Source organism: Herpailurus yagouaroundi, unplaced genomic scaffold (assembly GCF_014898765.1).
Source record: "Herpailurus yagouaroundi ecotype Mexico unplaced genomic scaffold, PumYag 160, whole genome shotgun sequence".
Lineage (NCBI taxonomy): Eukaryota > Metazoa > Chordata > Mammalia > Carnivora > Felidae > Herpailurus > Herpailurus yagouaroundi.
In genome coordinates, this window is record NW_024412401.1 from 33,205,751 (window position 1) to 33,221,030 (window position 15,280).

At 43.0% G+C, this 15,280-nt stretch overlaps 1 long non-coding RNA gene across 1 annotated transcript; it reads left to right on the forward strand.

Moving 5' to 3' along the window:
• Positions 1 to 5,964: 5,964 nt before the first annotated feature.
• On the forward strand, positions 5,965 to 12,707 carry LOC121034803 (uncharacterized). The gene is made up of 2 exons (XR_005792624.1): positions 5,965 to 6,200; positions 12,180 to 12,707. It is a non-coding gene; the product is annotated as an uncharacterized LOC121034803 (long non-coding RNA).
• Positions 12,708 to 15,280: the final 2,573 nt, after the last annotated feature.

Below are 15,280 nucleotides of genomic sequence, written 5' to 3' on the forward strand. Positions count from 1 at the left end.
TCTTGAGTTAGAGCACCACGTGGGGCTCCAAGTGTGGAGCCTGATTGGGATTCTCTCTCCCTCTCTCCCTCTCTCTCTCTCTCTCTCTCTCTCTCTCTCTCCCCCTCTCTCTACCCCTCCCCCTCTCACAAAATAAATAAGCTTAAATTTTTTTAATAAAAAAAAATAAATACATAAGTAAAACCATATCAATAATAGCAATGTTAAATGGTCTATGCACCTCAATTAAAAGACAGGGATTGTAAGATTGGATAAAAAAGCAAGACACCATGATACGTGGTATACAAGAAATTTACCTTCAAGATGAAGACATAACTAGGTTAAAAGTTTAAAAGAAGCAAAAAGATATACCATGCAAACACTAATGCAAAGAAAGCTGGGGTGCCTTTGTAAAGATCAGACAAAGTGCACTTCAGAACAGGAGTATTACCACATATAGAGAGTCATTAGATAATAATAAAGGATACAATTCACCAGCAAGACGTAAGAATCCTAAATGTATTATATCTAACAGTGGAGCTTCAGCTGACATTAAGCAAAAATTGACGGAGCCCAGAGGAGACACAAATAACTCCACGACTAGAGTTGGACACTTCAACAATGCTCCCTCAGTAATAAAGGAAGTGGAAAAAAAATTAGGAAGGACACAGAAGACATGAAAAACACTATAAACTAACTTGACCTAATGTTTATTGAGAACTCTATCCAACAAACAGCAGAATACGTATTCTTTCCAAGTACACATGAAATAGTCACCAAGATAGAACATACACTGTTCATAAAACAAACCTCAAGTTTAAAATATTGAAATTATACAAAGTATGTTCTCACCATAATGGAATTAAATTAGAAATCAAAATAGAAAAGTATTTGGAAAAATCCCAAAATTTGAAAATTAAAAATATACTTCTAAATTACTCAAAGAAAAAGCCAAATAAGAAATTTAAAAAATAGGGGCACCTAGGTGGCTCAGTCGGTTCGGTGTCCAACTGTTGATTTCAGCTCAGGTCATGATCTCACGGTTCATGGGTTCAAGCTCCATGGGGGACTCCTTACTGATGTACTAACAGCATGGAGCCTGCTTGGGATTCTCTCTTTCTTGGTTTCTCTCTGCCCCTCCCCCACTCCCACACTTGCATTCTTGCACTCACTCACTCTGAAAAATTAACTTTGAAAAAAAGAAATTTAAATAACAATCTCAATTGAAAATAAAAACGACGTATCAAAATTTATGGGCTACAGATAAATCAGAATATATAGGGAGATTTGTAACATTAAACATGTATAATGAAAATAGCCATGCAAACATGGTAAACATTCCTAAAACCCACCAGACTTTCTCTAAGAAGTGTGGCAAATGCCAACAAAATAACACAGTACAAGAAAGGCAAGGATTGTCACGCGTCCAGGGGAAGCAGTGCTAGGACAGGAGGCAAAGTAACTGTGGCAAGCAGAGTAAGCCAATTTTCCACAAAAAGGTTAACACTACAAAGAAGATTATACTGAGGCTAGAATGCATTGAGCCCAGCTATGGATCTAAAAGAAAGCTGGCTATTAGGAACTGCAGGCATTTTGAACTAGGAAGAGATAACAAGAGAAAAGGCTAAATGATCATTATTATAAAGACAATACAATCTTGAGGTTATGTTCATTTAAAAAAAATTATATTAAGGGAAAAATGGTCTCAAATTAGTGATCTAATAAGTATTACCTGAAAAAATAGGAAAAGGAAAGAGAAGGCAGCAAACAGAAGGAAGAACATAATAAAAATATGAGCAGAAATCTATCAAATAAAAAACAAAAATAAGAAAATCAAAGAAACCAAAAGCTATTTCTCTGCAAAGAAAATGACAATAAACCTCTAGTCAGCCTGATCACAAAAGACACAATTACCAATATCAAAAATGAAATAAGGAACATCACCAGATCTATTAACATTAAAAGAAAAATAAGGAAATATTATGAACTATGACAATAAATTCAACAACTTATATGAAATAGGCAAATTCCTTTAAAAAAAATAATAAAGCCTATGACCTACTGTAGTAGACAGTGAGAATTCTAGTATTTATCTGCCTAAGGCGCTCCAAGTAGAAAAATCATAATGAGTAAAGATGTGGAAACACTGAAAAAAACAGGCGTTTATTACCGGAGTAAAAAAATGCAGAGTAGAGAGTAACAAAAGAAGCTAAAAAAGTAGAGATCAGCAAATAGAGGATAAGTTAGAAACAGAGATTAGCTAAGAGGCTACTGCATAGTTTGGTGACAGATGATGAGGGTCTGAACTACCGGGGGGGAGTAAGAACTGAAAGGAGATTAAAATCTGAGAAATATTTAGCAGATAGTTGCTAAATATTGGTGACTAATCGTGGGAAGAATGAAGGAGGTGGAGCATAGAAAGGCTCACCTGTTTCTGGTGTGGTGACCAGGTGCTACCAATTGATACTGGGACTAGGATAGCAAGGGCGGTGATGGCAGAGGAAGATGATAAGCTAAATTCATGGATTTTAGGTGTGGGGCACCTGTGGGAAACCAAGGTGGGGAATGTTTAGCAAGCAGCGGGATGTATAAATTTGAAGCAAAAGGGAAAAGTCAGCATTGAAATAACTTAGTTGATGGGTAGATATCTCACCTAAGGAGACCATAAGAAAAGAAGAGAAATGGCTCAAGGGTAGAATCCTGGATTAGAAAATCATCTGAAATTCACAGGGCGCCTGGGTGGCTCAGTTGGTTGAGCAACCCACTTGGGCTCAGGTCATGATCTCACCGTTCATCAGTCTGATCCCCACATCCGGCTCTGTGCTGACAGCTCAGAGCCTGGAGCCTGCTTCAGATTCTGTGTCTCCCTCTCTCTCTGCCCCTCCCCAGCTTGTGCTCTCTCCCTCTCAAAAATACATAAACATTAAAAAAAAAAAAAAAGAAAGAAAAAAGAAAGGAAGAAAAAATCATCTTAACTTCTGGAAAAGCTTTGTGATTTTTTGGAATAACAGTTCAGAACCAAGTGCAATTATGCACAAAATGTATAATATCAAAAACTTAGAACAAACCTGAATATCAAAGAAAAAACAGAAAGCCTGAGCTAATATGGAACATATTTAAAATGATGTTTACGAACAGTATATAGCAATGCCGAAATTGCTTACGATAAAACGTTAAATGTTTTCCCACCTTTCACAAATAATATACGTATGTATATTATTTAAACACTGAAAATAGGCATAGCAAAGTTTGGAAAGAAATGCAACACGTGTTAGCATTAAATGTTTGGGGTCGAGCCTACGAGCACGGCTATTACGGGGTAATCCGTATCTTGTAAACTTGCTAGATAACACTCATCCAAGAAAACCTGTCCAAAAGAAGAAACGCAGCGTTTGCTCCCATCTCTGGCGACGACCATCACACCCGGAGACCCCGACGCTGAAGGCCCTCCCACCAAAGCAAGGCTGGAGTAGAAGCCTACCTGAGTCGTGAAGGCAACTCCACGCGCTGTGCTGGAGGCCTGCGCCGCGCGGTAGGACCTGGGACTCCGGAGTCTGCACGGGCTTCCGTCTTCTGCCACTCAGGGGTGACCTCGTGCCTCCACCGTCAGGCTGTGCTGAGGGCCTTCCCCTGGTCGCTCTCAGGAGCCATCGCCCGGCCTTGCTGGAGGCGCCCGGGCCTTCCTGGCAGCTTCCCAGAAAACAGTTTCCAGCGCTGGCCCAGCACCCTCGGTGGATACTGGTCGTGGGGGAGCGTGAGACGCTGGCCTCGCCAAGCCCCCGCGGCAGCTGCAGCACAGTCTGTGGGCCAGCAGGAACCCGGCGTTGAACAGAGGCTCTCCGGCCCCTTCCACTTCTTCCACTCCTGCGGCGGCCTCTCTAGGCGGGTGTGCGTAGCGCTCCAGCCCCTGGGACCATGACACTGGGACCTGGGCCCAGGGACCTGCCGGGTAGCCAGGGCAGTGCGGCCTCAACAGGCAGCAGTCAGTGAGGCTGATGGAGGTGACCTGAGCCGAGCTCCTGCAGAGAGGGCGGCAGGCGCTCAGAGCCTCTTGAGGCCTCTCCGGGCCTTCGAAGGCCGACCTGGGCCCATGCGGCCCCAATGTAATGCCCTGCGGGCTGAGGTGAAGGACTGCTGGTGAAGCCCCGCAGGCAGAGCGGGAAGGCCCCATCCTAACCCGGTCCGTGAGGGGGAAGCCCCAGCTTTTCCTTCCCGACTCAACACCCTGAAGGGAAGCCAGGCTGACCACCACCTGAAAGCGTGAAGAGAGCCCCAAGCGGGCCCCGCCCCAGACTTCGGCCCCGCCCCTGGCGTGGCCCCGCCCTGGCGTGGCCCCGCCCCGGGATGCAGCCCCGCCCCCAGAGGCTTCCTCCAATCTCCGTCGTCAATTCCCTCACGGTTATTGACCGTTACCTGGGTGTGACACACAGGCCAGCAGTGAGGGAGAGAGAGAAGGCCCCCCAGGGAAGCTCAGAGAAGAGGGAAGGTCGCCCAGAGTTGCAACATAGTGCAACAAGAGTTGTGATGATGAAAGTGAAGACACCCATCCTTCTTTGGGAGGGTCAAGGAAGGCCTCCCGGAAGGACCCCTCCTTCACACAGCAGTAAGGAAGGAGGAAAGGAGGGTGGGATGCAACCCTTTAGAAGATCTGATGACGAAAGCCTCCCATGGGAAGGCTTGTGGTACCTTTCAGGAGCAGGCCACAGAGCAAAATGTGTTGAGGAGGTGTTGAGGAGGAGGCTTGAGGAAAATGAAGGAGGTCTGATAGAGTTTTGAGCAGTTTGAGGGGAAGGAGACTCAAGAACCAATGATGTAAACTCGACAAGGGCAGGGAGTTTTGTCTTTCTCACTGATGTGTCCCAAATGCTTGTAACAATGACTGTGATACTTTACCCAGACCCCTCTGGTTTCAATTTGGATATGGACAACGCACAGGTGATGGAGTTTTTGGAAGCAACCTACTTGCCCTTAGCCTGTGTCCCAGGACAAAGCCACTGAAACAGCATCTCGTCTTTTGTTCCCAAGTGATGTTTTGTACTTTATTCCAGCTGGGGCAAAAACTATGGGTCTTGTTCATTAGGGTGTCACCTAAGTCCCTGGGCTGGGAGGGTGACTGCTTGGATTGGTATGTCCCCAAGTCCTACCTCCCTTCTTTGATGCATGTATGTTTTGGATATCCTAAGGGCCCTCTCATCCTTTGGGGCTACATTCTTTTTCTGGCTTTTCCTTGGGGCCTGAAGCTTATGGACACAGGGCTTCTGCTGACCCAGGCTGCTCCAGAGCTGGGGATGCTTTGACCCTGACTATCTCCCTCAACTGTTTAATCCTTGAAAGAATTCCAATTCATTCCTAAATTTATCTCCATTATCATATTCCTAAAGTGGAAACTCAGAGAAGGTACCCTCCTTCTTTGGTAAGTTCTTCCTCTCTAGAACTTTCCTCCAAGGGTGGGGGAAAAGGTCTGGAGATTGGTTATCTGCATTTGGGTTGCAGGAGGAGGGCATTAGAGACTAAATAAGAGGAAGTGGTGAGGGACAACGGTCAAACGACAGGAGAGTAGCCAACAGGGACTTGCTGTGCAGAGTAAGGACCTCAGAAGAACTAGCTACATTTCTGCTGCAGAGTCTCTGAAGGTTTGGGGATTTGTAAGTTCCTACAGACTATGCAATTTCTCTAGTTCACCTTCACATATCCAGAAGAGTCAGAGGGCTATGGAACAGCAAGTGACACTAAGGGAATCACAGAACAATGGAGTTGGTAATGTGTCCTCTGTTGTTTTAGAAATGATCCCCTCCTTAAGAAAGGGGCGCCTGGGTGGATCAGCCGGTTAAGCATCTGACTTCGGCTCTGGTCATGATCTCACAGCTTGTGGGTTCGAGCCCTGTGTTGGGCTCTGTGCTGACAGCTTAGAGCCTGGAGCCTGCTTTGGATTCTGTGTCTCCCTCTCTCTCTGGCCCTCCCCTGCTCATGCTCTGTCTCTCTCTCTGTCTCAAAAATAAATATTTAAAAAAAGTTTTTAAAGAAATGATCCCCTCCTCTTTGCCCTCCCAAATCTGGAAATCTGTACTCTTTGTGACTTGTACCTCCAGGAGCTTCTGGACAGTAGAGCTGAGGAAAGCATGTCTACCTGCATCTACATATCTGGTTACAGGATCTACCCAGAGATAGAACCTGATGGACAAAGAGAAAAAAACTCCTGCTGGAAATCACAGTATGAGAAGGTAGGGAGAAACAAGTCCTCAGCAGACACCTGCCACCAGAAGGTGGAAATGAGCAAGTGTTTCGAGCAATCAATGCTTGAGGTTGTTGCAACAGGAGAGGCCAGACAGAAGGGGGTTTTCTGAAGATGAGCTCTCTGGGACAGTGTGGTTGCGTAAGAGGGTCTAGTAGTTCTGTGTGTTCCAGAGGAGAGGAGGAAGGGTAAATGAGGGGAGTAGAAGACGGTCTGTTAGGATTGTAGCTCCAGGGCAAAAAGGGATCTGGTGCCCAGTGATGAGACTGAATAAGGGAGCCTGGGGTCAAATGGAAGCAGAGGGATCTTGGGGGAAAAAATGAGGAAACTGGTTTGTGGGGATGAAGGAAGGATAGTGAAAGATGAGGTGAGACCAAGGCAAGGAGGATTCCCAGGCAGAGGAGATAAAGCCACCATTGGAGTGGTAAAAGAGAGGATTGAGAATTTGGGAGAGCCTCTGGCGGCAGTAATAGGGGGAAAGCAGGGATGAGGGAGTGGGGCCCACTGTGAAGGGCAGAGCACAGAGAGAAGGAAACAGGCTCTGTGGGAGCAGAGTCAGACACGAGCTAGGGAGGTGCAAGGGTTGACAGGATTCTGCAGGGTCCTGGCAAGGGAGGCTGATAAATAGGCCAGAAGCGAATGGGCTCAGAGGCGCCTGGGTGGCTCAGTTGGTTAGGCGTCTCACTTTGGATCAGGTCATGATCTCACAGCTCTGTGATTTCAAGCCCCACATCAGGCTCTGTGCCACCAGCTCCGAGCCTGGAGCCTGCTTTGGATTCTGTGTCTCCCTCTCTCTCTGCCCCTCCCCTGTTCACATGCTGTGTCTCTGTCTCTCAAAAATAAAACGTTAAAAAAAAAAGTTAAAAAAAAAAAACAGTGAATGGGCTCAGCCTGAAGGGCTGGTAATGGGTTTTCTGGAAGGTCTGGTAAAAGAGTGGAGGCCAGAGTTAAAGACAACTCAGGCAGAGGAGCCGAAGGAAGAAAGGGGACACTGACAGAGCAGCATCTTTCACAGGCCTGCTAAAAACAGAAGGTCACCCTCCACACGGATGCCTTCCCAACCCTCCCTGCTCAGGTCTTGACCCAGCAGTTACTGACACAGAATAGGAACAAGAGGGTCTGGAGAGGGTAAGGGTCCCTAAGGCATACTGCCCCTACCCATTAGAACATCCTATACCCATGATACATGTACTTCCCCCACTTTGTTTTGATGAAAGCCCTACATTACTACCTGTTTTCACTACCTGAAAGAATTCCAAAGAGAATTTTTGCTTTTACCATCAAAAGGTGAAGAGTGAAAATAGCATTCAGCGTTTGTGTTGCAGTTATAGAGGCAGGCCGCACCCGAAGCAGTAGCAGTGGCAGTGAGAGCGACCCCACCAAGTTCCTTCCCCAGGAACTACACTCAGCATCTCAGCCTCCAGCCACCAGAGCTCTGAACTATGTATGTGAGCATCTGTGCTCTATCTCAATTTATTCTGTGCCTCCCTTAGCAAGATGTGCCCTAAGGTATCAGAAAAGCCTAAGAAGTTTTTTTTTTTTTTTTTGTTTGTTTGTTTTTTGGGCAGGGGGAAGGTGGGAACATTCAAAATAATTTCTAGAAATGGTAATGTTTGCTTTATGCTATTTTTTTCTTCTTTGGCTTATGAAAGTTTTCATAGGAACACACTAGTTTTGGATAGTGGAGAAAGCTGTACACCTTTTATAAACCTCATCCCAAGACTTGCTTTCTCATTCTGTTCCCTGTGGGTTCCTCCTTCAGGAACAACCGCAGGCAGCACTGGGGCCCCAAAATTGCACAGCCCATCTTAAGAAGCGGGGAAACAGAAAAGAAGGGAAGAGATTAATCACTTCCAGAAAAAGTCCCATGCCACCACAGCTTCCTTCTGGCAAGTTCTACAGGCTGGTAAAACAAGAGACTGAGTTACATGTTGAGAAGGTGAAAATTAGTTTGGCCTGAGACAATGAAAATCCACCATGTCATTCATCAAGCTGGGAAAACAGACACAGAACACAGATAAAGCCAGCTGCAAAATTAGCAGAAAATTCTATTTCTCCCAAGGAAACACTGCAGCTGTAAAGTGTCCTAATGACACTCAGTAGCATGACTATTACTTTGTTACTAAGAAATCTTGCTTTCTAAAATCATAGTTTATCAGAAACTTCATTTTGGAAATAATTTCAGTAAGAACAACACATCCTGCTGTTGCCTACAGGATCTAATTCACTTTGACACAGAGCAACTGCCTTGATATCCAACCCAGGTACAGATTCAAGATAGGGGTTCAGGGGTATATCATTCTACATCTATCTTAATTTGTAGTTTCTAAGAAAAGGAGACCTTGTGTCCCATTTCACCATCCAGACCTGATGTTATCCCTTTTACATACAACCCTTCTTTGCTTTAACTTATCAAAATACTGTTTCATATCAATTTCAGGGGCGCCTGGGTGGCAGTTAAGCGTCTGACTTCAGCTCAGGTCATGATCTCACAATTCGTGAGTTTGGGCCCTGCATCAGGCTCTGTTCTGACAGCTCAGAGCCTGGAACCTGGTTTGGATTCTGTGTCTTCTCTCTCTGCCCCTTTCCACTCATTTTCTCTCTCTCTCTCTCTCTCTCACTCTCAAAAATAAATAAATGTTTAAAAAAAATAAATTTCACCTAAATGCCATCCCTCCTTAAAACTGCATCATAATTTTTCCCTTTCTTGGTGGCACATGCCCATGGTTCCTCTGGTATGTGACCTCCCAACAAGCCAATAAACCTGACTTTGTCAACTATAAGTTTGTTCCTGGTGTCCTGATTAGGACACGTGGAGGTTCTCTTGATACTCGGTCAATACCCTCCCTACTAAGCTTTGGCCTCCTTAACTCAGTACTAATGTGCATATCTGAGACTCCTTGAATCTCAAGACATTGAAGGTCTCTTTGTCTCTGATTGTGTGATTTTACACTGAATTTAGATTCCGATATCAAAGGACCAAAGATACAACCAGTTTAATATTTGTCTGCTAGAATTTTTGGTTTCTGGTCAGACCTGAGTGTCCCCTGGTGAAGTTTGACTTTTAACACCATCTTCTGCCTTATGTTTGTCCACCAGCTTCTGTTTGTCTATGAGAACTTTCTCCAGTCTTCTCTGGGTATGAGAAATTGGCTTTGAAAGATCTCTCCACACAGAGCCAGGTGGCTGCTGATTTCCCAGGTCAGCAAGTAGAAGCAGCCTAACCTTAGGGCTGAGGACTTAAAACACAAGTGATATTTTACCTCTGAACAACAGTCAAAAAATCTCTCATGGGCTTGTCTGCTAATAAGTCTGTGCTAGCACATGGCATAACTTCACTGAGGATAAATTAGAATTATAGTGGCCACTAGGGGAACTTTGACATGAACAGGAATGTTCATTTGAGAAATGCCTAAGGCAAAAAGGGAACAGAAACTCTCAGGAGATTGTATAACTGGTCTAAAAGAGAGAGATCACTGTGATTAATGTAGATTTCCCCTCTGTTTCCATTCTGTAGGGATTAATAAACACTGGCTTTTAATTGTATGGCTTGATAAAATTGTCAAGGGCTTGAGTTACTGTTTAAACCTATAATGACTTTCTCTTTTGGGTCTATGTATATATGAAACAGGTTTGCCTGCATCTAAACTTTCTCCCTTCTCCTTACAGAGAAAAGATAACTTTTTTTTTTTAATATTTTTTTATTTTTTGAGAGAGAGACAGAGCGTGAGTGGGGGAGGAGCAGAGAGAGAGGGAGACACAGAATCCAAAGCAGGCTCCAGGCTCTGCGCAATCAGCACAGAGCCCGATGCAGGGCTCAAACCCACAAACCGTGAGATCATGACCTCAGCTGAAGTCACTTAACAGACTGAGCCACCCAGGCGCCCCGAAAAGATAACCTTTTACATTGATAATTTCATACTTGTCTAAAGCTACCTCTTACTTTTTTTTTAAGTTTATTTATTTATGAGAGAGAGAGAGAGAGAGAGAGAGAGAGCGAGCGAGAGAGAAAGCAGGGGAGGGGCAGAGAGAGAGGAGAGAGAAAAAATCCCAAGCAGGCTCCACACTGCCATCAGGGAGCCCAATGCAGGGCTCTAACTCACTAACCACAAGATCATGACCTGAGTAGAAGTCAAACATTTAACCAACTGAGCCACCCAGGCACCCCACTCACTTTGTTGTTGGTCTGTCTTTCTGTTTTTCCCTCACTTGGGAATTTTTAAAGATCAATTGCTCAGAAAAAAAAAAAATCATGGTCATTATTTTGCATATCATATAGTCAAAAATGTCAAAGAATAAAGAAAATAAAAATGTCAGTAAACTATTTTGCATTATAAAATGTAGACAAATGTATTTAAATAGTAGCCTTCATTACTATAGCTATGAGAGAACTTAGCTTCAATATAAGAGCTTTTAAATTTTTTTTTAAGTTTATTTATTTTTGACAGAGACAGAGTGCGAGCATGAGCTGGGGAGGGGCAGAGAGAGAGGGAGACACAGAATCCGAAATAGGCTCCAGGATCCGAGCTGTCAGCACAGAGCCTGACGTGGGGCTCGAACTCACAAACTGTGAGATCATGACCTGGACCAAAGTCAGATGCTCAACCGACTGAGCCACCCAGGTGCCCCTAATATAAGAGCTTTTAATTATGACTTTAAGATTACTTAAATTTTGTTTCATGAATACAAAGTTTATAAAGTGTATTTTTTAAAGTATCCTGTAATTGTCTCATAAATAAATTTTGGATAAATTAGAATGAGTTAATCATATTGATTAGAGACAATCTATGCCTATATTGCCTTGTGGGTTTTTTTTTTCATGTTTATTTATTTTTAGAGAGAGATAGCACATGAGCAGGGAAGGGACAGAGAGAGAGGGAGAGTGAGAATCCCAATCAGGCTCCATGCTCAGCATGGATCCCAACTCGCAGCTTGATCTCACAACTCTGAGATCATGAACTCAGCCACAATCAAGAGTGGCATGCTTAATTGACTGAGCCACCCAGGCGCCCTTGCCTTGGTTTTATTATATAAAGTTATTGCCCTGGTTTTATTATATAAGATTAATGCTAAGACAGTATTCTAGTTCATATAAAACTAAGATTAAAACTTCAAGATTTAAACCTTCTAAATTTTGTATGTTTGTTTTATGGGACAAGAAAAGAATCACGGTTGAAGCAAACTTTTCAAGATTACAAAATATAAAATTGTGTTTACGTAAAATCATAGGACAGATGTCTTTTAAAGGTTCTGATCTTGTAAAATTCTTACAATACTATGAATCATAAGGATTTAATGTTTTAACTAAAATTACAATTTCCATATACTTAATTAAAATGTTAAGACTTTAGAAAATGTTGAATTACTTGATATAATATTTGGATACCTGAACAGTTTCTAAGCTTTGAAATATATATGTAATATATATAATAGTTTTAATTTATCCTTATTCACATACATTATATAAGGACTGTAGATTAATAGAATGTATAAATGTTTAAAGATTTTATTTTTTTTTTAAATAATCTTTACAACCAACGTGGGGCTCAAACTCACAACCCTGAGACCGAGAATCACACACTCTACTGAATGAGCCAGCCAGGTGCCCCTTAGATAAATTATATTTTAAGATTAAAGTTAACTTTATTATACATACATATTTATGTATGTCTACATATACATACAGAGGTACATTAATAAACTTTAATTCTATAAATGACAAAAAGATAATTTCAAGGATATATTCAATGTTAATTGATTTATTCACAGAAAAGGCTTCTAAATCTTACTGCAAATTGTAACATAGACAATACACAAAAAGAATAAAATTCGTGTTTTCTTTCCATAAAATGACCTCAGTTATTTTGTGCCTAGATACGAGTTTTCTTTTGAATCACCAAAATATTCTATTAACTCTCTGTCCTAGCATTCTTTTGAATAATAACACAAATTTCCTTACTTTTTTAAGTTACTACATCAGACCTCAAAGAAAGAATGCAGTCAAACCTCCGTGAGAAGGACCTTACTAGGTACTGTTAACAACTAACACAACAGGGAACCCATGCCTCCCAAGTCAAAAGGCATAAGCCACACGAAATCCCTGGGACGCTGTCCTGAGACCTCACACAGAGAAATCTGAGGAATCATTCCAGAACAGATAACAGCAGGAAGTTGCACCTCCCACCCAAGACCATTGGGACCGCACTGGTAACCACAGGAAGTGCCACCTTCCCTCAAGATCCACCAGACAAGACCACCAGAGCCACCCGCTGCGGCGCTTTAACCGGCACGTGCTTTTGCTCTTTTCCTTTGTTCTTTCCTCTCTGCAAAGTTAAGGTTTCAGTTATTAACACTTCTTGTCTGTTAACCAGGATACCTCCAAGGTCTTTATCTTTAATACTCTTTGTTTGTTTGTTTGTTTGTTTGTTTGTTTACCTTAGTCACTCCTCGGTACAAGTCCAGTGCCCGGCTACAACATGCAATTAATTACACTGTCTGTTGGGTTTGTACTTACTTTCCTTCGGTGCCATCCGACTTCCTTTGCTAGAAGTATCATGGAATTAATCAAATGATTTCCTAGGTGATAAGACTCAACCAAGAAGGGATCTAGGGATGGACAATATTGTTATCAGGCCAAACAACTAGAATTCTAAAATTCCCTGTCATGTCATACATAGAAAGGAAGTATGGGTTCCTAAACAAAACAATGCTCAGAAACCTTTTGTGAAATTAGCTGTTCCATGCAAATTTTCACAAAAAGAAAGCCAGTGGTGGTGGTAAAATAAGTGACAAGTAGATGTTTTGAGAAAATAGGACACAAGGAGGGGGAAAAGATGGTAAGAGTTCACTGAGGGGAGATAGGCTCCAAAAAGGTACTCAGACAAAGAGGCAACAGATGGAAATATTCCTCTGGAGAGTCCAGAGACTATATTCCCTACATTCCCTATAGGTTTCTGAGCCAGTATCAATCCCAGGCTGCACTGGGCCCTGTCACTGCATAAGTCATCCTAGGAAGAGGGATACAGGAAAGAGGGGAGAGAGATTCATCTCCGGTTCACCAGAAAAGCTCGTCCTGTGCTTCATTAGGTTCTTTCAGTCATCCTCTCCAATGTGAGAATCCAAGAGCTTGGGTTACTTGTGGTGAAGAGAGGAGCAAAGTGATATTTTAGGAGGCCGAGTGGAATGATCCTTTGGGGCAGACTCTTAGGGGACTAAGACTCTGAAAGCAACAAAATTAACACACAAGATAGAATAGGCCATGACAATAATAGGAAGGCCTTTCACAGACATTATCTCATGGGATCCTCACAACAACCCTGTGAGGTATGGAGACCAGATGATACCTCAGAGGAGGAACCTGAACCTTGGGAAGTCAGACAGCTTGTCCAAAATCAGGATCTGGGGTTTCTGCCTCCAAAACCAGTAGTGTTTCCAATATATCTCATGTGGCCCTCCCCATGGCAGAACAGGGAATCCTTGTTGTGAACCTCCTCTCTAAGAGTTCTGTTTTCTAATGGGAATTGCTCTAGGAACTGCCATCCGCAGAGATTGTGGACCTGGGTCCTCATGGACAGGTGAGATTAAGGTTGACGATACAAAACCTTGCCTTTTAATGCTAGACCTTTGTTCCTCTTTCTGACTGTGCACTGATCTTAAGAGACTACAGTGAGTGGCTAGGACCAAATTTTCATGCTCTTCTCTCTAGATTAGCTGCAGACATTCATTATTCATTATTCACGGATAATCTGATTTTCTAAATTAATAGAGCTCTGTTAGTCACTTTAAAGTGAATAGAATATTGTCCACTTTTCCTTCTACAAAAATTTCAAAAAGGGTTTTCTGTATGTCAATCTCAACTATTTTTCAGTCCCTATCCTCTTCAGGTAAAGGACACAAATTGCCCAGAACAGAAAGCTCATGTGTATTCCTTCACATCGGACTTGACCCTGATGACAGAGCTTGGGTTCTAGCATCTGATTTGAGGCTTTCAAAGGCGAGGAGCACTCTTCTCCATATCAGCCCCAACACAAAGGGAGGCCCTGGCCCAGATATACGGGAGTTGGAATCACGACTGATGAATAGAGTTGAGGGACTCTGTCCTCCACAGGTACCCCAAACTCTCTTTATAATCCAGTCTATGGCAGGTGACTCACTGTTATCAGTGTTCTATAGGAGCCCTCTATCATCCCAGATAGAGGGACTGTGAGCTTCAGATATAAACCCCAGTTCCCACTCCTATGCCTGTCCTGTGCTCTGTGATGACATTCTAGCCTTTCCTGAGAGTTTCCATCTCAGGTGGCTCTCTGTATCAACATAATTGGTGTAGAAAAGTAGGAAGAGGAGAAGATTCCTCTCTGCTGGGGGCTGGCCCTAAAGTTCTTTGCCATATTGATGTGTCTGTTTTTCCTAAATGTTGGTAAAATTTGCTTCCTCTGTAAATAGTAGAGGAATAGAAAAAGGAATCCCATACTCACAGAAAATATAAAATGGAACTAGTGCCCCAACGCTCATTGAGAAAGTATCTGAAAGCAGAGTTTATCTGAAGTGCACAGAAGCCTCAAACAACTGAGCGCTGAGAAAATGTACTGTAGACTAGAGTTCTAGGTCCCCACTATGGAGTTCTGGAAAAGTGACAGTGTTTTTGATGTGGGAGAGGGTCCTTAAAGAGGAAGGTGAATCCACAATCCCTCTCCACAGCATCCAGCCTAGTAGAACCCTTCACTCCTCCCCGGCCTTCTAGATCCTTCCATCCTTCTCTGGGCCTTAGTATTTTTCCAACTCCATCCTTTTTTCATATCACAGATACACTTATGCTTCCTACAACCCAGATATTATCTGAGTTGTCCCCCTTGGTCACCTCAGCTTTGATCCTACCAGTTACCAATTATATAGCCTTTGAAAATGTGAAGTTGTTCCAGGAGTTTTTACTAACTCCCAGGAATTTAAATTCTCAAGATTTCCTGTTCTCAATTCCAGATTCCTAGCCAGCATTAATCCAGACATAGGATACAACTCCGCCTTTATGTTTACCCAAAAGTGTCCACTTTCACATAAAGCATTAGTGAGCAA